At 47.0% G+C, this 21,507-nt stretch overlaps 1 long non-coding RNA gene and 1 pseudogene across 1 annotated transcript; one reads left to right on the top strand and one right to left on the bottom strand.

The window, feature by feature from the left end:
- Window positions 1-4,673: 4,673 nt before the first annotated feature.
- LOC115833598 lies at window positions 4,674-13,244 on the bottom strand (annotated as a pseudogene).
- An 18-nt stretch (window positions 13,245-13,262) lies between these two features.
- On the top strand, window positions 13,263-20,905 carry LOC101177799. Its single transcript, XR_179872.3, has 2 exons — window positions 13,263-13,715; window positions 20,555-20,905. It is a non-coding gene; the product is annotated as an uncharacterized LOC101177799 (long non-coding RNA).
- Window positions 20,906-21,507: the final 602 nt, after the last annotated feature.

Here is a 21,507-nt window from a genome sequence, read left to right as displayed (position 1 = left end):
GCCCTGTCTCCTAGAAATATGATGTAAGTCTCAGATGTAATTTAAAATTTTCTTGTAGCCACACTAAAACAGAAACAATAAACAAGTGAAATTATTATTATTATTTTTTGAGGCAGAATCTCGCTCTGTCACCCAGGCTAGAGTGCAGTGGTGCAGTCTCGGCTCACTGTAACCTCCACCTCCCGGGTTCATGCGATTCTCCTGCCTCAGCCTCCCGAGTAGCTGGGACTACAGGCATGAGCCACTCCAACTGGCTAATTTCCTGTATTTTTAGTAGAGACGGGGTTTCACCATGTTGGCCAGGCTGGTCTTGAACTCCTGACCTCAGGTGATCTGCCTGCCTCAGCCTCCCAAAGTACTGAGATTACAGGCGTGAGCCACTGTGCCCCACCAAATTAATTTTAATAATTTAGTTAACTCAACGTCCTCAAAACATGTAATGAATATGAAAATTATTAATGAGATATGTTTATAATCTTATTTGTGTGCCAAGTTTTAAAACTCTGTTGTGTTTTTTGCACTTACAGCACATCTCAGTTTAGACCAGCCACATGTTAGGTGCTCAGTGGTCACATATAGCTAGCAGCTACCATACTGAACAGTGCAGCACTAAATCTTCCATCTTCGCTCTCCTTTAATTTACTATAACTCTGACAGTATAGTCTGTGTGGTGTTATGATATATATTGGTTTTCATCTATGGTTCTGAAACTGCCATTGCAAAATTGTAACTGAGACAGTGAAAGCAATCTGACCTAACCAACTCCATCTTGCTTCTAACCTCCAAGCTGTCCTTATTCGTTCCTAGGAGTAGGCCGAACTGAATTTGGGAGGAGCTTAAATTTATAGTTTTACTTTGAAACAAAGATGATAACAGCTCATTCCCCTAAACAAACCCCCTTCTTGCCTGGGGACTAGACTGCCTTTGTAGGACTAACAAATTAGCCAAAATATTAGAAATTATGGTTTAGGAGCCAGGCAGCTGGAGGCTACAAGATTCTGACCCTCCCCAAATTGCTCCTGGGGATAACATCACTATTGTAAGAAATAAGATCAGATATTTTGCAAATTCTGCACTTGATGGATCAGCTGGCATCACCAAGATCAATAAACTGGCTCATGTGGTCTTGTGGACCCCACCCAGGAACTGACTCTGGAAGAGGACAGCTTTAACTCCCTGTGAGTTCATCTACGACCCAATGAGTCAGCACTTCCTACTCACTGGCCCCTCCACCCACCAAATTATCCTTAAAAACTCTGATCCCTGAATGCTTGGGGAGACTGATTTGAGAAATAATAAAACTCTGGTCTCCCACACAGCCGGCTCTGTGTGAATTACTTTCTCTATTGCAGTACCCATCTTGACTAATGGGCTCGGTCTAGGCAGCAGGCAAGGTGAACTCGTTGGGCTGTTCCTGGCTCATAACTCCCAGAGCCCTTCTTACAGTCTTGTTAGAACACTGGGTGTGTTAGGCCTCAGGGGCAGGCCTCTGACCTTCTCCTGCCCTCCTTTCACTTGAATGTTCCCCTGATTTCATGACTGTGAGTCTGAAGACCACACCCTGGGAGAAGGAATGCTGACATCATGAAGCTTCCATAAAAACCCAAGAGGCCAGGCTTGGTGGCTCACGCCTCTAATCTCAGCATTTTGGGAGGCCAAGGCAGGTGGATTGCTTGAGGCCAGGAGTTTGGGACCAGCCTGGGCAACGTGGCAAAACTCCATTTCTACTAAAAATACAAAAAAGTAACTGGGCCTGGTGGTGCACACCTGTAGTCCCAGCCACTCAGGAGGCTGAGGTGGGAGGATTGCTTGAGTCTGGGAGGTGGAAGTTGCAGTGAGCCAAGATTGCATCACTACACTGAAGACTGGGTGACAGAGCAAGACCTTGTCTCAAAAACAAAACAAAACAAGCCCTAAGAGGACAGGGCCCAGTGAGCTTCTTGATAGCTGAACACTGGAGCTTCCTGGAGGGTGATGGGCCCAGGGAGGGTGGGGAAGCTCCGTACCCCTTCCCCCACACCTTACCCTACATGTCTCTTAGATGGGACACTTCCCTCGACCCCCTTTGTGAGTGGGAACTGGAGTGGCTTGTTGCACTCAGCCTGTTGCTGGCCACTCCTCATGGGAGGGAAAGTGTGAGTGAATGAGCGTGGGAACCCGAGGGGACAAATGCTGGAACCGGCCATTCGCTCCTCTCTGGCTAGATCAGGTTCTGTGTGGGCCCCGCACAGCATCCAAGCATGTTACAACCAGTGCTCTTTCAGTTCTGCTGTCCAGGGGTGGTTGAGTGCCAGCTAGCTCAGTGGAGGGTCAGAGTGGGAGCCCCTGCCCTCTTGGCACCCAGATTCCTGTCCAGCATCCAGGAAGAATAAGCTCACATGAACTGTTTGAAACGTGATGAATGGCCAGGCGCAGTGGCTCACGCCTGTAATCCTAGCACTTTGGGAGGCCGAGGTGGGCAGATCGCTTCAGGTCAGGAGTTTGAGACCAGCCTGGCCAACATGGTGAAACCTCGCCTCTACTAAAAATACAAAAATTAGCCAGGTGTGGTGGCGCATGCTGTAGTCCCAGCTACTCTAGAGGCTGAGGCACAAGAATCGCTTGAACCCGGGAGGCGGAGGTTGCAGTGAGCCGAGATCGTGCCATTGCACTCCAGCCTGGGAGACAGAATGATACTCCGTCTCAAAAAAAAAAAAAAAAAAAAGGTGATGAATGCGGAAGACTTTATTGAGTGGTGAGTGACTCTCAGTGGAATGGGAGGCTGGAAAGGGAGGCTAGAAAGGGGATGGGAAGGTGATCTTTCCCTGAAGCCTGGTCGTCTCCAGCTGGGCCCCTCTTGGAAGCTGCACCGTCTGAAGTTAGCTGCATCTATCCGTAGTCACTGATGCTCAGTTGCTTCTGTGGTCACAGCTCACACACTGGTATCCCGACCCTCAGCTGCTTGTGTTGCTGTGCCAGCTGAAGTCTTTTATGGGAACAGGATAGGGGCAGGGCAGGCCAAAAAAGGCAACATTTGGGTGGAGGAATGGGTTCAGCTGTTTTCACCTAGGGCCATGGTTCCAGGCTTAAGGGTGGGGTTTAGTTGGGAGCCCAGCCCTTCTGTATCATCTTCATTTGTATCCTTTGTAATATCCTTCTAATAAACCAGTACATGTAAGTGTCTCCCTGAGTTCTGTGAACTGATCCAGCAAATTAAGTGAACCCAAAGAGGGGTCATGGGAAGTCTAACTTGAAGTCTGTTGGCCAGAAGTTCTGGAGGCCTGGACTTGCGACTGGTGTGGGAGTGGGGCAGTCTTGGACACTGAGCCCCCAGCCTGTGGGATCCGACACTATCTACATGGAGATAGTGTCAGAACTGAATTAGAGGACACCCAGCTGGCGTCCAGTCCTTGGTGTGTGGAGGCAAACCTCCACACACATGGTCACAGAAGCCTTCTGTGTTGATTGTTGTGGTGTAAGAGTAGAGGAAAAACATACTTACCTTTATGGTTAGAGAGAGTTTGAGCTGGGAACCGTGGATATTACCTAATCTACATCATGACACCACATCCTGCTTACCCATGGATTAGGTTCATGTGGCTCATTGCTTTCATATGATTGCTTTTTTCTTTTCTTTTCTTTTTTTTTTTTTTTTTGAGACAGAGTCTCACTCTGTTGCCCAGGCTGGAGTGCACTGGTGTGATCTCGGCTCACTGCAACCTCTGCCGCCCAGGTTCAAGTGATTCTTGTGCCTCAGCCTCCCAAGTAGCTGCTATTACAGGGGCCCACAACCACGCCTAGCTAATTTTTGTATTTTTAGTAGAGATGGGGTTTCACCATGTTGGTCTGGCTGGTCTCGAACTCCTGACCTCAGGTGATCCACCCACCTTGGTCTCCCAACGGGCTGGGATTACAGGCGTGAGCCACCGCGCCGGCCCCATGTAATTTCATCTTGCCTCACTGACTCCACAGTAGGCACTGTAAGTGCCACTGGTTCTTGTTTTCTGTATTTCCAGAACTACTTTCCTGGGCCCTGGATAAGTGCCCAAGAAGCGTGTTTGGACTGACATCCTTGGGAATCCAACAATAGTTAAAGATAACCACTTCCTTACTACCTGCTGATGTGGAGCACATACGAGGCGCTAAGCACCGCCTGCACCAGGCTAGCCATTCGGTAAATGTTAGCTCTTATTGTTCTCTTATTGGTGGTGGGCAGAGTTGAAGTTCTGACGAGATCTTCTCAGAAGGGTTACATTGCAGGGGGGCCTTGGAAAATCATTCAGGGCTCTGAGCTTCAGTTTCCTTCTTCCTTGAAATGGGATGCGAATTCCCACCTTGCCAACCTCAAAGAACTAGTAGGATGGTGCAAAAGTAATTGTGGTTTTTGCCATTAAAGGCAATAGCAAAACTGCATTACTTTTGTACCACCATGCCCAGTTCATTTTTTGTATTTATTGTTATTTTTTTTTCCGAGATGGAATTTCACTCTTGTTGCCCAAGCTGGAGTGCAATGGCACGATCTCGGCTCACTGCAACCTCTGCCTCCGGGGTTCAAGCGATTCTCCTGCCTCAGCCTCCCGAGTAGCTGGGATTACAGGCACCTGCCAACACACCCGGCTAAGTATTTTTGTATTTTTAGTAGAGACGGGGTTTCACCATGTTGGCCAGACTGGTCTCGAACTCCTGACCTCAGGTGATACACCCACCTTGGCCTCCCAAAGTGCTAGGATTTCAGGTGTGAGCCACCGCGGCCAGCCTAATTTTTTGTATTTTAGTATGATGATCAGATGAGATATTCTGAGAAAGTGTTTGGAAAACTAAGGGGATCCATCAACCTAAAGTATCATTAAACTTGCACTGAGCTCAGCATCATGCTTGGGCTTGGGCAGGGGGAGAGACAGCAGCGGGTGCCGGGACGGCCCTGTGTCTGCATGCGCTCTGCTTGCCCTGCCTTTAAGACTTGAACGTGTGAAAGTGCCTTGAAAGCTGTAAAGTCCTATCCAAGGGATCCTTTTATGATGAGCAGGGGTGGAGGCGGGAGTGGGAGTATCAGCTATGCCAGACTGATGAGGAGCTTTGTTTTACTAGAGTGCAGGAAATAGAACTAGTGCAAGAGACCTGCATTCATCCAGGTTCTTGTAATTGCTGGGTGTCAAATCCACACAGTTGCTTGAAAAGAAGAAACCAAGATGGAAATAACAGAAACCACAGAGGTGGTTATGTCTTTTAATAATCAGACCCAAGGAGGAGAACTGAGAGAAAGCTTGAAGGAAACCTGCAGGAGCTTGTCTGCTTCTGTAAGGTCTCAAAGGCAGAACTACTTCCTCAAAAGGCCTTTTGGTAAATCACCATAAACAAAGGAAAGCAGAAATTCCTTTAAGCTTTTTGGTGCTTGATTCTAATCCACCCTGAGCCATGGTCCCAGGCCTCCTACACTCCTTGCTCCTTGGATGTTTAGATGACAGAAAGTTATTTTCCCCAGAAACTGACAATCTGGATTGCAAAGACCGGGCCAGGAGGGAATTTATTCCAGAAACACTTGCAGTGTCTGGCACTTTGCTCCGCATTTCCTCATTTTGTGTTGTTTGTTTATGCAATGGAACTGCCTATGAGTCATATATTTGGGTGCTGAGGATGCAGAGTTAATTTGGATGAAGAGTTAATCCAGAGCAAGGTCACAACTCTCTTGAATTCTTTTTTTTTTTTTTTTTTTTGAGATGGAGTCTCACTCTGTCGCCCAGGCTGGAGTGCAGTGGTGCAATCTCGGCTCACTGCTAGCTCCGCCTCCCGGGTTCACGCCATTCTCCTGCTTCAGCCTCTCCAAGTAGCTGGGACTAGAGGTGCCCGCCACCATGCCCGGCTAATTTTTTTGTATTTTTAGTAGACGGGGTTTCACCATGGTCTCGATCTCCTGACCTCGTGATCCGCCCGCCTCGGCCTCCCAAAGTGCTGGGATTACAAGCGTGAGCCACCGGGCCCGGCCAACTCTCTTGAATTCTGTGAAGGCTGAGAGAGGCGATGAAGCTTCAGAAGAAAAGTTTGAAGCTCGCAGAGGTTGGCTGAAGGAATGAAGATGTCTCTGTAACATAAAGGTGTAAGGTGAAGCAGCAAGTGCTGATGGAGAAGCTGCAGCAAGTTGTCGAGAGATCTAGCTCAGATCATTGATGAAGGTGGCTACACTCAACAATGGATTTTCAGTGTAGATGAAACAACCTTCTATTGGAAGAAGATGCCACCCAGGACTTTCATAGCTAGAGAGAAGTCAATGCCTGGCTTCAAGGGATAGGCTGACTGTCTTCATAGGGGCTAATGCAGCTGGTGACTTTATGCTCTTTTGCCTTTCTAGAAATCCTAGGGCCCTTAATAATCATGCTAAATTTACTCTGCCTGTGCTCTATAAATGGAACAACAAAGCCTGGATGTCAGCACATATTTATAACATGGCTTAGTGAATATTTTAAGTTTACTGTTGAGACCTACTGCTCAGAAAAAAAGATTCTTTAAAAAATATTACTGCTCATTGACAATGCACTTGGTCATCCAAGAGCTCTGATGGAAATCTACAAGGAGATCAATGTTGTTTTCATGCCTGCTGACACACCATCTGTTCTACAGCCCATGGATCAAGGAGTAATTTCCACTTTCAAGTCTTATTATTTCAGAAGTTCATTCTGTGAGGCTACTGCTGACATAGATGGTGATTCCTCTTGGCCAGGTGCGGTGGCTCACGCCTGTAATCCCAGCACTTTGGGAGGCCAAGGTGGGCAGATCACGAGGTCAGGAAATCAAGACCATCCTGGCTAACATGGTGAAACCCCATCTCTACTAAAAATACAAAAAAAAAAAAAAATTCACCGAGCGTGGTGGTGGGCACCTGTGGTCCCAGCTACTTGGGAGGCTGAGGCAGGAGAATGGCATGAACCCAGGAGGTGGAGCTTGCAGTGAGCCGAGATTGCACCACTGCACTCCAGCCTGGGCGACAGAGCGAGACTCTATCTCAAAAAAACAAAAAAAAAAGAATATTCATTATTCATGGGAGGAGGCCAAAATATCAACATTAACAGGAGTTTAGGCCGGACACAGTGGCTCACACCTGTAATCCCAGCACTTTGGGAGGCCAAGGCAGGTGGATCACCTGAGGTCAGGAGTTTGAGACCAGCCTGGCCAACAAGGTGAAACCTTGTCTCTACTAAAAATACAAAAATTAGCCGGGCATGGTGGTGAGTGCCTGTAATCCCAACCACTTGGGAGGCCATGGCAGGAGAATTGCTTGAACCCAGGAGGCGGAGGTTGCAGTGAGCTGAGATCACGCCATTGCACTCCAGCCTCGGTGACTGAGCAAGACTCCATCTCAAAAACAACAACAACAACTACAAATTAGAGGAAGTTGATTCCAATGCTTATTCATGACTTTGAGGAGTTCAGACTTCAGTGGAGAGTAACTGCAGATGTTGTGGAAATAGCAAGATAACTAGAATTACAAGTGGAGCCTGAAGATGAAACTGAATTGCTGCCATCTCGTGATAACACTTGAATGGATGAGGAGTTGCTCCTTTTTTTTGAGATGAAGTCTGGCTCTTGTGCCCCAGGCTGGAGTGCAGTGGCATGATCTTGGCTCACTGCAACCACTGCCTCCCGGGTTCAAGCAGTTCTCCTGCCTCAGCCTCCCGAGTAGCTGGGATTACAGGCACCTGCCACCACGCTCAGCTAATTTTTGTATTTTTAGTAGAGATGGGGTTTCACCATGTTGGCCAGGCTGGTCTCGAACTTCTGACCTCAGGTGATCTGCTTGCCTCAGCCTCCCAAAGTGTTGGGATTACAGGCGTGAGCCACCGTGTCAGGCCAGGAGTTGCTTCTTATGGATGAGCAAGGAAAGTGGTTTCTTGAGATGGAATCTACTCCTGGTGAAGATGCTATGAACATAGTTGAAATGGCAACAAAGAATTTAGAATATTCCATAAACTTAGTTAATAAGCAACAGCAGAGTTTGAGAGGATCGACTCCAATTTTGAAAGAAGTTTTACTGTGGGTAAAATGCTATCAAACAGCAGTGCACAGTACAGACAAATCTTTTGTGAAAAGAAGAGTCAATCAATGTGGCAAACATAATTGTTGTCTTATTGTAAGAAATTGTTATGGCCACCCAGCCCTTCAGCAACCACTACCCTAATCAGTCAGCAGGCATGACAATGAGGCAAGACCCTCCACCAGCAAAAAGATCATGACTTGCTAGAGGCTCAGATGATTGTCAGCATTTTTTAAGCAATACTTTAAAGTCAAGGTATTGATAGTGGCAAGAGGCAGACAAATCCGAGGCAGACAGGGGTGGGTCCCTGGTGAAAGCTGACCTCCAAACCAGACGGTTTAAAGGCTGAAAGCCAAGCTACAAGTCTTGGATAAATCCATGGACGGATTGAGAACCTCTCTTTCTGTTTGGCACGCTTTCCTCTGATTGATCCCCGCCTTTTACCTATTTTACATGTGCCTTCTCTTCCCTGTTTTTTTACACCGTGCCCATCTTTAAGTGGTGCCTTTTTTTTTAGCCTTTTTGGCATACTCACAAACCAATCAGCACACACTCTCCCATTTTGAACCCATAAAAATCCTCTTCAGTCCTGGTTCCACTTCCTGTAACTGAAACGATTACCTGCGAGGTATTATTTAACTTTTGGACTGTGATCTGTTTCTAACCTGTGACCATTTCACATAGCCATTCAAATATTATAAAGGTATGGTAAAGATTATGAAACAGGTCAGGCGCGGTGGCTCATGCCTGTATTCCCAGCACTTTGGGAGGCCGAAGTGGGTGGATCATGAGGTCAGGAGTTCGAGACCAGCCTGAGCAACGTGGTGAAACCTAATCTCTACTAAAAATACAAAAATTAGCCAGGCATGGTGGCATGTGCTGTAATCCCAGCTACTCAGGAGGCTGAGGCAGGAGAATTACTTGAACCTGGGAGGCAGAGGTTGCAGTGAGCTAAGATCATGCCACTGTACTCCAGCCTGGGCGACAGAGTGAGATTCCGTCTCAAAAAAAAAAAAAAATTATGAAACACTTACTTGGTATCATTTTGTAAGTAATGAGTTTTTAGTGCTGTTTGGACATTGAGACCATTTCATAAGATTTAGGTTTTGAGAATTTCACAGCATAAAGCCCATCACTGATGCAGCAATGAAGGAAATGTTCTACAACTCAATAGACAGGTGAGAGGAGAAATGCAATTCATATTAGATTTATTTATTTACTGAACTCAGAGCCTGGGGTTACTACTCGACCCCCACTGTTATCTAGTTTAAGTGTTCTTTTCTACTTTAGTACATACACCTAGTTTCTGTGTTTTTTGCCTTTTATAAATACAGAAAAGAGAATAATGTTTTAAAATAAAATCAAGGAAAGGCCTAAGGCACCTGAGAGGGTTTTTTTATTTTTTTCAGTGAAATGAAGGGAAATTGTTGCCAGCAAGAACTGTGGCAAGGTTATCCAAGGTGACAAATGTCTGTACCACCCAGCAGCTCAGAGTCCTTCTGAAGCATCCTGGTTGTCCAGAAAGACTACACCGTGACTCATGATACAGCCCAGTCTTCCCGGTAGCACTCAATAGTCTTCATTTCTCCTTCCCAACATGCATTTCTCCTTCTCTTCAGTTGGAGAAAGTAATTTAATTTTTTTTTTTATAGAATCTCGCGCTGTTGCCCGGTTTGAAGTGCAGTGGCGCAATCTCGGCTCACTGCAAGCTCCGCCTCTTGGGTTCATGCCATTCTCCCGCCTCAGCCTCCCGAGTAGCTGGGACTACAGGCGCCCGCCACCACGCCTGGCTAATTTTTTTTTTTTTATATTTTTAGTAGAGATGGGGTTTCACCGTGTTAGCCAGAATAGTCTCGATCTCTTGACCTCGTGACAGTTTTAGTTGTCACAATTGTGGTGTCCTTCTGGCATCTGGTGGGCAGAGGCCAGGAATGCTGCTAAATATCCTACGAGGTACAGGACAAACTCCCACGGCAAAGAATTATATAGTCCAAAATGTCGATGGCCCTGAAGTTGTGAAATCCTGTCCTACAGAAATAAAGATCACTTAACATAAGTATTTACTGAGCGTTCACTGTTTTGTAGCTAATGCACCACATGTGCAATGTTAAAGTATAAATCATAAGCCAGTATCTTCCACAGTGAGATTTCCTTAGTGCATAAAGGATTGAGGTTATGTTCCATCCTATATAAATTAGAATCAATGCAAGTGATAAATGTTCTGAAAGAATATATATTTTTTTCTTCTTTGGCTTGTGTCTTTTTTGGTAGAAGTCTTGGTTGCAATTTACTGGCAGAACTGAGCTTTGGAACATTTCAGGCCTGGCACGGAATGCAGTTTTTACTCAAGTTGTAAGTGAAATAGAAGATGAATACATGTAAACAACTATTTACGTGTAAGAACCTCATACAATTGTTGGTTAACTGGGTATAAGCCCATTATGAATTCTGAAAAGTATGTCTTAAATCCATTCGTTTTTTCAAATGGGGAAACTAAAGTACGAAGAGGCCGAGAAACTTATATAGTTTGTATATGACCTGCCCTGCTTTTCCTAGTTCTGACCTTTGGCATGGGCAAGAAAAGGCATGAAACAAGTGACCCTATTGGCACAATGGTCTCAACACACCAAATGTATGTTGGGGGCTGGGCTCCATTGTTTTGGGTCAAATCTTTCTAGTAAACAAAACTAATTTGCTTCAGGAAACATTTGCTATAGTGAGATATATGCCCACTGCATTTCTTTCCAAAGGCAAGTTGCCAAGGGAAGCTGCCAGTAATTTTGTGACCGATATGACAGTGTTCTGTGGTGTTTGTAAGTTGAAACAGTATATTTTATTGCATTACAAAAATTTGTAAAAAAAAAAAAAAAAGGGCCCCAGCTGTGGTGGAATGATGATGAATTGAATAGAGCCTCAGTGTCAGGGCTTCTCACTTGCACGGTCCCGGGAGGCCCTTGGGAATCTTTGTATTCATACTTTTCCATGTTCCTATTATTAATAGGTAAGGTTCAGGCCCCATAAAATCCTGAAATCACCCTGGGTTCCAATAATTACAACTTTGAATGAAGCCTCTATGTTATTGACAAATGCTCATCAGCCGAGTTAGCGGTGTGGTAGGGTCAGTCTATTTTGAATCTGAAACCCATCCCAAGGATATAGCAAGAGCTTATTAGTGGACTTAACTGGGGTCCACTGGCCCAGCACAGTAAAGCCAAACCATACCGAGGTTTTGCAGCTGGAGAAAGGAGCACATTGGTTTGCAGGGCGCCAAACAAGGAGGACCACGCAGTTAACAATCAAAGTCCCCCTCTGAATGGTAGCAATAATCATATCTCTTACAGATGAAATCAGGAATGAAATGGTCTATGGAAAACCAGCAGTGGTTGATAATCCTAAATGTTAGGTATGTAGATATTTTTTCCCTGACTTTAAAGTGCTTCTCCTTCATTTACCCACACAGGTCCGGACTGATGGCTTATTTTAAAAAATTTTCTTACTCACTTCATTGGTTCTAACAATACAAGCTCCATAATTTTAGAAACTGAATGACTCTGCAATGTAGAAAGGCTATACCTTGGCCCGGCACGGTGGCTCACGCCTGTAATCCCAGCACTTTGAGAGGCTGAGGAAGATGGATCACAGGGTGCCCGGGCATTTGTGGGGAGCACTGCCAAAGAAAAAAAGGCTCAGGAGTCCAGCCCCAAGGGAGCTGGAACAGCCTCACATGGTGCAGGGGCCAAGAAATTAGCCAAGAACCACTTCATCTCCCACCCCCCATCAAATGATGCCAAGGAGACTAACTCCAAAGGGGACTGATGTAAAATGCTTCTGCCCAGCACGGGTGTTCACTGCACAAGAGCACTTGGCCAAGGTGAGTGGGGCTGAAAATCCTGCTCATGCTCCATGCTGAGCCACATACAAAGTCTCCCCAAGACATTGTGGGGCCCTTCCGGACAGACATGGAGAGCTTCTGAAAGTCCCGCATGCTTGGAATTATTTTCAAGACCCCAGGTATGTGGTCTGCAGTGGTTCTAATCACTGTTATTATGGACTGAGATACTCATTTAGTCCTAATAAGACCAGAGAAGTACATTGTGAGAGGCGTGGGAACGGCAGCATCACTCAGTGTCTTGTCCACGTGTCTCCCCGGAGGCATTTTCAGATTTCTGCCACGTAGGAGATGCTCATGGCGAACTGAAACTGAGGTATATTGGAGGATTCATTGCTGTGGCCAGAGAAAGCAGAGGACATGCAAAATGCATATTTCCCTATCTTCCAGGGTGGCTTTTTCTAGTTAAGACAGCCATTCTGGGCCAGGCGCGGTGGCTCACGCCTGTAATCCCAGCACTTTGGGAGGCCGAGGGGGGCGGATCACGAGGTCAGGAGATCGAGACCATCCTGGCTAACACGGTGAAACCCCGTCTCTACTAAAAAAATACAAAAAATTAGCCAGGCGCGGTGGCGAGCGCCTGTAGTCCCAGCTACTCGGGAGGCTGAGGCAGGAAAATGGCGTGAACCCGGGAGGCAGAGCTTGCAGTGAGCCGAGATAGCGCCACTGCACTCCGGCCTGGGCAAAAGAGCGAGATTCTGTCTCAAAAAAAAAAAAAAAGACAGCCACTCTGGCTTAGGGATATGTACAGACCTCTCAGTGCTACACACGTGAAAAACATGGCACAGAAACCTCACAGCAAGGAGTCTTCCAACAAGGATGACATCTTTCATGGACGTGGAGTAAACGATAGAGCCTTCATGGTTCCCATCTAAAATGAGGAGGGGGTGAAAAGTCGAATTGCTCCTTTCAAGAATCAACAACCTTGGCATTTTAATTCCTATCCCAGGGGCAGCGAAGCCCCAACAGAGAAGACTCAAACCAGAAAGTCGTCTGGCTGCTGAGCGGGAGGAGTGCGAGGTCTCCTGGGAGGACCTCAGGCCTCAGGCCTCTGCAAACTTGGGAAACCGCTGCTGTGGTCCTTCCAGCTCCACGGTCCCCAGGCTGGTGACTGATGGGGGAATATGGAGTCCAGCTGACCACCAGAGCCTGCATGTCTGCTGCTAGCAGGGAAGAAAGGATGACTTCTACCTCCTTTCTATATTCCAAATTTCACATGACTGCATTTTTTTGGCAGCACCCTGCTGGCAAGGGAGACTTGATATGTGGCTCCTGGGCTTCCGGCACCTGCACAGAAAGGGGTGAAATGAGTGTCACAAGCAGCCACCACTCTGCAGCACACCTCCACATCTAGGCGTGGTGGGGAGCCCCACTTATACTTGGAGGTGTCCTGGCACCCTACCCGCTTTTTGGTAGGCATTTGTGTGTCCAAGGCTTTGCAGAAGAAGCAGGCAGGGAGTCTATGGTGGAGTAACGTGGTGGAGAGGCCTGGAGAGGTGTCATTCTAGCTGGGCATTGGGTGACACGCAGTCATCTCCTCAGTGAACACTGGATGTGCTCTGTGGCTCCCAGCAGGCCTGTGGATCCACCAGGGGGCTCCATTCCTTCTGGGCCAAAGCTGAAGAAGCGGCTGCGCACCAGAGAAGGGCATCTGGATGAAGGTGGAAGCACACGCCGGCCTGCAGAACCGCTTAAGGCATCTTTAGGTGTGGGCTTGGTTTTCATTTCTGCTTCATTCCATGGCCAAAGCAAGCCACATGGGCAAGTCTGAAGCCGGGGGCAAGAAAGTATCCTCCACCCACAATGAAACCATGGCAAGTGGTAGGTACAAAGAGGGCTGAGGAATTGGGGCCAACAGTTCTATCTATCCCAGTGAGTGAGGAGCTCTGCTTTGGGGATTGCACAACCTGGGTCTGCTCTTGCTGTGGTGTCTGTCACTATGAGCATGACAACACGGATCGCCATCAGGTCAGGGACCCTGACAAGGCAAGAATCATGTCCTCCTCTGCACACAACCCCACTCCCTTCCCCACCATGCGTTAACACCAAGCCCGGCCCTCAGGGAACTCAGGAATATTACTGAGAGCATTTTAGGCCATTCCTTCATTATCCCCATGTGACTTGTTGATAAAGATAAGTTCCTCTTCAAGTTCACCTTTTTGAATAAAAGGGATTTATTTAAATATTTCTTTTAAACCTCCACAGCTTTTCATATCTCACACTAACAGATCTTTTATTCTACTAATAACTCTTTGTTAAGCCCAAGTAGTTGTTAAATGGAGTAAAAGAGTAAATATATTCTGTGTTCTTATATTGTAACCAAGGCCTATCTCATTTTTTCCCTAAGTCTGTCCAGACATGCCTGAACGTGCCCAGGCATGTCCCAGCTTGCAGCCTGTGCCCCTTCCTTATTTGGAAATGTTATTGCCTTCCTAGTTTCCTGTAAAAAAAATCCACTCCCTTCCTTTGTTCCCCATTGTGCCTTTACCTGTTTAGAAAAATTTCAAGGTTTTAGCCAGTCAGGGTCAGTTTAGATTGTGAGGTCCAGTTCCAACCAATGGAGGTAGGACACAGCAGTAGAAGCCCAGTGTGTCAGGGATAAAAACTCCTGCCTGGCTGGGCGTGGTGGCTCATGCTTGTAATCCCAGCACTTTGGGAGGCCAAGGTGGGCGGATCACGAGGTCAGGAGATCGAGACCACAGTGAAACCCCATCTCTACTAAAAATACAAAAAAAAAATTAGCCGGGCGTGGTGGCGGGCGCCTGTAGTCCCAGCTACTCAGAGAGGCTGAGTCAGGAGAATGGCGTGAACCCAGGAGGCGGAGCTTGCAGTGAGCTGAGATTGCGCCACTGCACTCCAGCCTGGGCGACAGAGCAAGACTCTGTCTCAAAAAAAAAAAAAAAAAAAAAAAACTCCTGCCTTTCTTTGTTTGGTGTGCTCTTGTGGCAGTCCAGCTTCTGAGAAGCACCCTTTCTGCAGAAAGTAAATTTGCCTTGCTGAGAAAATTGTCTGAGTGCTGGTTCTTCTTTGCAGCACTGAGGAACAAGCATTTGTTTGCAACACTTGTTATGAAATATAGACTGGGCCAGGTGCGGTGGCTCACACCTGTAATCCCAGCGCTTTGGGAGGCCGAGGCAGGTGTATCACCTGAGGTCAGGAGTTCAAGACCGGCCTGGGCAACATGGTGAAACCCCGTCTCTACTTAAAATACAAAAATTAGCTAGGCATGGTGGTGTGTGCCTGTAATCCCAGCTACTCGGGAGGCTGAGGCAGGAGAATTGCTCGAGCCCAGGAGGTGGAGGTTGCAGTGAGCTGAGATTGCGCCATTGCACTCCAGCCTAGGTGACAGAGTGAGACTCTGTCTCAAGAAAAAAAAAAAAAAAGAAACATAGACTTATTTCCTAAAGATCAGCACATAGTGCTAAGTATTTCCCCTGTAAGCTGTAAACAGACCCTGCCATTTGAAACTGGGATCTGTCCCCAGATCTGTCAGACCACCAAGTCCCCTGTCTATTGCTGCCCTCCAGAAGAAAGGGTTTATACAGAGCCAAACCCCAAGGCAGGTTAGTGAAATTTCTCTAAAGGCCATTTAAAGCTGGAAAGAGGCTCACCACCTGAAATGCCCTAAGACGAAGGCTGTCCAGGGATCCAGATGGACTTAAGGACAATTTTTTTTTTTGACACAGTCTCATTCTGTCTTCCAGGCTGGGATGCAGTGGTGCAAACTTGGCTCACGGCAAGCCTCAAGCTCCTGGGCTCAGGTGATCCTCTCACCTCAGCCTCCAGAGTAGCTGGGACTACAAGCACGTGCCACTATGCCCAATTAATTTTTTTAAAGATTTTTTGTAGAGACAGGGTCTCCCTGTGTTGCTCAGTCTAGTCTTAAACTCCTGGACTCAAGCAATCCTCCCACCTCTGCCCCTCAAAGTGCTAGGATTACAGGCATGAGCCAAAGCACCTGTCCTCTTAAGGACAATTTTAAGAACAGTGAGGCTCACCGTCAGAGCCCCTGCTGCTCTACAAAGCCCCTTGGCCCCTCTCACCAGAACAAAAGGAAGAGCAGCCTCAGATTTTTTGCCTTAATGGCCATCTTTCTCAGGAGACTTTTCTCTTTAAAGGAGAACCACTTAGAACTATGATTAACTCTAAAGAATGCCACCAGCACTACTGAATGCCAGGCATGGGCCTCATGGGTGAACAGTATATTTTAGAGCAGTGATTCATGGTAAATTATCTCCCCCAGCCCCTAAAATTAACTATTCAATGTCAAACTATCTCAGGCTCAGGCTGACAAAAGTGGAGGCATGAGGAACCTAGGGTTGTTTCGAAGTGTCTTGGTTACGGTATATGTGGAAGATTTTAGAGCTTGTTGTAAAAACTTGATGACCTATTGCTCTCCGGGATGGGTGAGGGATTGCCTTTGTAGATTACAAGAGGATATTATGCAGCAGTTTTTAAAAATGAGGCAGACTAGGCCAGGTGTGGTGGCTCACACCTGTAATCCCAGCACTTTGGGAGGCCAAGGTGGGCAGATCACCTGAGGTTGGGAGTTGGAGGCCAGCCTGACCAACATGGAGAAACCCTGTCTTTACTAAAAATACAAAAATTAGTTGGGTACAGTGGCAGGCACCTGTAATCCCAGCTACTTGGGAGGCTGAGGCAGGAGAATCGCTTGAACCCAGGAGGCAGAAGTTGCAGTGAGCCGAGATAGCGCCATTGCACTCCAGCCTAGGCAATAAGAGCAAAACTCCATCTCAAAAAAAAAAAGGGAGGGGGTGGGGCAGACTGGGGCAATCTGTCTCCAAAATACATAGGTGCTGTTAAGGGAGCAAAGCAAGATGTAGTAGGGTGTGTATAGTATGCTACTGTCTGTTGCGCATTAGCTGTACAGAACTGTGTGGTCCGATACAGTAGCCACTAGCCACATATGGCTACTTACATATAAATTTAGGCCAGGCATGGTGGCTCATGCCTGTAATCTCAGCACTTTGGAAGGCCAAGGTGGGAGGATAACTTGAGGCCACAGCCTGGGCAACATAATGAAGCCATTTTTCTACAAAAAAATTTAAAAATGTAAAAATTGGCCAGGCACAGTGGCTTGTGCCTGTAATCCCAGTACTTTGGGAGGCTGAGGCAGGTGGATCACCTGAGGTCAGGAGTTTGAGACCAGCCTGCCAACATATAGTGAAACCCCGTCTCTACTAAAAAATACAAAAATTAGCCAGGCATGGTAGTGCATGCCTGTAGTCTCAGCTACTTGGGAAACTGAGGCAGAATCGCCTGAACCTGGGAGGCAGAGGTTGCAGTGAGCTGAGATGGTGCCGCTGCACTGCAGTCTGGGCGACAGAGCAAGACTCTGTCTCTCAAAAAAAAAAAAAAGTAACCAAACATGATGGTGTGCATCTGTAGTCCCAGCAACTCAGGAAGCTGAGGTGGGAGACCAGGAGGTCAAGGTGGCAGTGAGCTATGATTGCACTATTGCACTCCAGCCTGGGCAACAGAGTGAGGCCCTGTCCCAAAAAATAAATTTAAATTTAAATTAATACAAATTAAATACAGTTTAAAAGTCAGCTCCAGCTGGATGTGGTAGCTCACACCTATGATCCCAGCCCTTTGGGAGGCCAAGGTAGGAGGATCACTTGAGGCCAGGAGTTTGAGACCAGCCTTGCCGACATGGTGAAACCCCATCTCTACTAAAAATACAAAAAATTAGCCGGGCGTGGTGGCAGGTGCCTGTAATCCCAGCTACTTGGGAGGCTGAGGCAGGAGAATCACTTGAACCTGGGAAGCAGAGGTTTCAGTGAGGCGAGATGTGCCATTACACTCCAGCCTGGGCAACAAGAGCGAAAGTCCGTCTAAAAAATAAAAATAAATAATTTTAAAGGAATATTTGTCAGAGGATCAGAACAGAATATACTTTATTTAACAGCCTGTTAGTTTAATTTATAATTTGCAAATATTGAGACAGATGGCCTGTGGCATTCATCTGTCCTCTTGCCCTGAGCTGCACATCCAGACTTGCCTCATAGGCCCCAGTTTGTGTTTTCCAGTTCTTTGAATAGGTAGGAATCTACCCAGGGCTCATGTTTTTCCCAGCTGTGGGGCTGGGGTGGAGGGTCCCTCTGGTACCCCTTTGAATGCTGCAGAAACCAAATTTCCAGCATGTGGTCCTGGGCTATGAAACCTCTCCTTCTGCCTGGGACTCTCACTCTCCAGAGACGAGTTCATTCAGGTCATCTGAGGCCCCTGAAGATTTTTGGCCACAAATGGTTCCTCATAAAGTGGTGCCCCCAAGATGTTCAGCCTCCCCCCAGCCCCTGCAGGCTTCCTATCCTAGGGTGCCATGTGCTGCTGCCCTGCTGGGAAGAGAAGTCTGGAGGGGCACAGGGCAGCGCTGCCCGCTTAGAAGCCCCTTGTCCTTTCTTGCTGTCGGAGCCTGCCGCCCTGTTCCAGAGGGAAGAGTGGTCTGTCGGTAACAAAATTTTTTCTGTCTAGCCCCTTTTTTGCTACAGTTGGTAGAAATTCATCCCAGACTTCCTTGGTAACTAATGATGTTGGGATGTTGTGGCCTTCACTGGGAGGAGACAGGTTGTCAGGTCACCGTTTCACAGATGGTTGACCCGATGCCAACCATAACAGGCAGGTCTCCTTTGGCTGCAAGTGACAGAAACCCAATTCAAACTTGTTCTGTGAGTGGGGACATTTCTTGAACCTCAGAACTGAAGGAAGGGGAAGAGTGTGTTTGGGTCCCAGAAAGGGTGAACCGTGGGACTAGAATCCCATCCAGACTCCACTCCCTCTTCATGGAGGCTTAGCGCCTCAGATGGGCTGTGTACTCTGGCCCAGCACCACAGGCTTCCTGTGAGAAGCTGAGCAGCCTTACTTGCTTCCACTTCCAAATGTAGTGACTGGCGCACAAGCATTCCTATGCCTATGGGGGGGGGGGGGGGTGGCAGGGGACAGGGCCGTGAGACTGGCAGCCCCCGCTAAAGCCCCATGAGGGAAGGAGTTCCCCCAAAGGCAGTGCTGTTCTCAGACAGGAAGGGAAGAGTCAGTGCTCTCCACTCTGTCCCGCCTGGCCATTTTCCTCACAGATGTCACCTGTCCTTCCAGGCCCAGCTGCTATTTCTGCCTGACGCTTGCCCAATTTGCATGGCTAAACCAGTGTATTTCCAGGAGATGGATGATGTTACAGAACTGGGGCTCCGGAAGGCTGGGGTGGCCCGGCACTCCTGCCTTCTTTAGAACACAGAGAGCTGTTAGTTAGACAGGGCTGAAGTGCAGGTGGCGAGGAACAGGAGGCTCCCACTGCAGATGGCCTAGTTCTACGGGTCCTCCCAGAAATTCCCGGGCCAGCTGGAACCCGGGGTCAGAGAGGGATGGGAGAGAGGTAGGCTGTGAAAAGGGGTGGGAACACACCTTCTGGAGCCACTGTCTTCCTTGAGGGGACCCCGAGAGGGGGCTTAATGGGCAAGGATGGAGCTTCCTGCTTCCCGAGGTGCAGTGACACCTATCTCTGAGGGACTCTCCTGAGTTAGTGTGGGGTAGTCAGTTGTTGTTTGCCTGAAATTCTAATTTAACAGGGGATCTTGTAAATTTTATTTGCTAAATCTGTCAGCTCTGGGGGTAGGAGGACGAGAAAAGCAAAAGAATGGCCCCAAGCTCAGGCCTCTGTGGAGTGAGACAGAACAAGAGACCAGAGAGGAAACAAGCCCACCAGGGTAGCCATCTTGTCCAAGCAGAAACCGCCTGACACCTGAAGGTGGTGGATGGAAGAACTCAGGCCTCTGCCCCCTCAGCAGCATACACCTAGTTTAGGGGAAGGACATACCTTCCCTCAGTGACAGAAATAGCCCCAGATTTTCAATCTTTACAATCTATACATCTGACAAAGGACTAATATCCAGAATCTACAATGAACTCAAACAAAGCAGTAAGAAAAAAAAAATCCCATCAAAAAGTGGGCTAAGGACATGAATAGACAATTCTCAAAACAAGATAGACAAATGGCCAACAAACATATGAAAAAACGCTCAACATCACTAGTGATCAGGGAAATTCAAATCAAAACCACAGTGTGATACCACCTTGCTCCTGTAAGAATGGCCATAATAAAAAAAAAATCGAAAAACAGATGTTGGCGTGGTGCGCTGATCAGGGAACATTTCTACACTGCTAGTGGGAATGTAAACTAGTACAGCTGCTAAGGAAAACAGTATGGAGATTCCTTAAAGAACTAAAAGTAGAACTACCATTTGATCCAGCAATCCCACTACTGGGTATCTACCCAGAGGAAAAGAAGTCATTATTTGAAAAAGATACTTGCACACACATATTTATAGCAGCACAATTCACAATTGCAAAATCATGGAACCAATCCAAATGCCCATCAATCAACCAGTGGATAAAGAAACTGTGGTATATGTATATAATGGAATACTACACAGCCTTAAAAAGGAATGAATTAACAGCATTTGCAGCGACCTGGATGAGATTGGAGATTATTATTCTACGTGAAGGCCAGTGGAGTAAGTGCCAGAGGGCTAGCAATGAAGGGGATTCTGGGCATTGCTGTACATGGGAGACTCGGCAAGAACTCGGTCATGTGTGTGGAGAAGTTACTGAGTGTGAGGCAAAAACCATGTCTTTTTTCTCCACAGGGTAGAATGGAGGTTGCACTGTTCGGGCCGGCCACTCTCCTACTGGCTGACAGCATGCTGCCTGGGATGAAACAGGGTGTGTGTGCACCGTGGAGTCAGTCCAAGACTCCTGTTGTCACTCAGGGATTCTTCATTTCTTCTTCCTATTGCCTCCACTTCATGTTATTTTATTCCCTTCCCGTTACAAGTAAAAACTGACCAGAGCCCCAGGAATAAATGGTTTTCTTGGCTTCCTCCTTGCTCCCATCTGGACCCAGTCCCCTGGTTCCTGTTGGTCATTTGCAAACCAAGAGGACCACAATAAACAAATCTCCATATTTTTTTGAAATATTAAGGCATTCACTCTGCAAAGAATGTGTCAATTTATTCATTATTAATTCTACGTATATTTGAGTACATAAGACAGTAGGAGTGTACTAGGTACGAGAAGGAAGATAAAACAGAACTATTTTTCTTGAGGTGTTCATAATCTAGGTGGAGAAGCAGAGACATCCACAAACATTACAAGAGATTATTAAATGTATAATAAAATCCATAATTATTGCTTTGAAACAGTATTGGCGTCCAAAAATTCCTCCGAAGAACAATTTTTGAAGTAAAACAGAAAGCTCAGAAGTAGGCAATGGGTGAGGCTAAGGGTCTGGTATTGGGGTGGAGAAAGTAGTGATGGGATAGAGAAATAATGGCAGATGCTAATGATTTGGGGGTAATTTGGGAGAATAGGCTAGGATCTAGATGATTGAAAAAAAGGCTTCTCTGAACACAATCTGGTTTGCTTGGAGGGTGCTGATGTGGAGTAGAACATGTTTAAAGAAAAAGCAAAGGCAGAAAAGTGACAGTTGAAGGAATGTCCAGCATAGAGCCACCATCAGTAGTGTCTGACCAAGCTGGGGTTTTATCTCGGACCCCTCATTTCTCTACTCTGAGCCTTAACTGCTTCTACTATAAAAGGA

Source organism: Nomascus leucogenys, unplaced genomic scaffold (genome assembly GCF_006542625.1).
Source record: "Nomascus leucogenys isolate Asia unplaced genomic scaffold, Asia_NLE_v1 Super-Scaffold_285, whole genome shotgun sequence".
Classification (NCBI taxonomy): Eukaryota; Metazoa; Chordata; class Mammalia; order Primates; family Hylobatidae; genus Nomascus; species Nomascus leucogenys.
This window is presented reverse-complemented; position numbering and strand designations above follow the sequence as displayed.